Below are 720 nucleotides of genomic sequence, written 5' to 3'. Positions count from 1 at the left end.
TCATCACCATCATCATCATCATCATCATCATTATCATCATCATCATTATCATCATCATCATAAGCATCATCATCATCATCATCAACATCTTCATAATCAGCTGTAATAATCGCGTACTTATACAGTGACTGAGTGGACAGGAGGATGGGATGAATGGAAAGTTAACTTATAACGATATGCTTTTTGCATTATCGTGACCATCTGATTTCGTTTGTTGAATCCGTAAGACTAGCTAATTAGGGGTCCTGATTGTTGCTCTTGTGAGAATACTGAAGTAGGTGAACAGCCAACATACGCAGAAGGAATGGTAAAGGTCAACGATCCTAATGATACTGAATGTCATAAAACAAGCACAGTAATGTGACTGACCAAATGCCTTGATTACACCTGAGAAACACAGCGAAGCGATCCGTGAGATCTTCGGGCCTAGAGGACCTGACAATACCATCAGGTTCACTTTCGACAAGAGGTGATAGTTTGACGGCTCTACCACCCAGTACATTTTTTCTTGATGTTTTAACCTCAATGACTGCAAACGGTCTCTGTCATCTGCTGACGGAATTCTACTCAAATCTTCTCACTAGAAATTGCTTTATGGTGATGATAAATCGTTCAGCTGTAACACCCTTCCGGTGCCTAGCTCTAGTGCCACCCGAAGGAAGCGCGAGTGCTGGGATACTGCCAGGATGCCTAAGCCTGGACAGGGGAAGTCGAGAGGCA

General features: G+C 42.9%; 1 protein-coding gene across 1 annotated transcript in view; it reads left to right on the top strand.

The window, feature by feature from the left end:
* T265_03321 (hypothetical protein) overlaps positions 1–720 on the top strand; it is a gene marked incomplete at both ends in the record, with an annotated part of 70,198 nt that overhangs the window by 22,345 nt on the left and 47,133 nt on the right. The window lies entirely within an intron of this gene.

Source organism: Opisthorchis viverrini (assembly GCF_000715545.1).
Source record: "Opisthorchis viverrini unplaced genomic scaffold opera_v5_46, whole genome shotgun sequence".
Lineage (NCBI taxonomy): Eukaryota > Metazoa > Platyhelminthes > Trematoda > Opisthorchiida > Opisthorchiidae > Opisthorchis > Opisthorchis viverrini.
The sequence above is the reverse complement of the archived record's forward strand: the minus strand, read 5'-3'. Positions and strand labels throughout refer to the sequence as shown.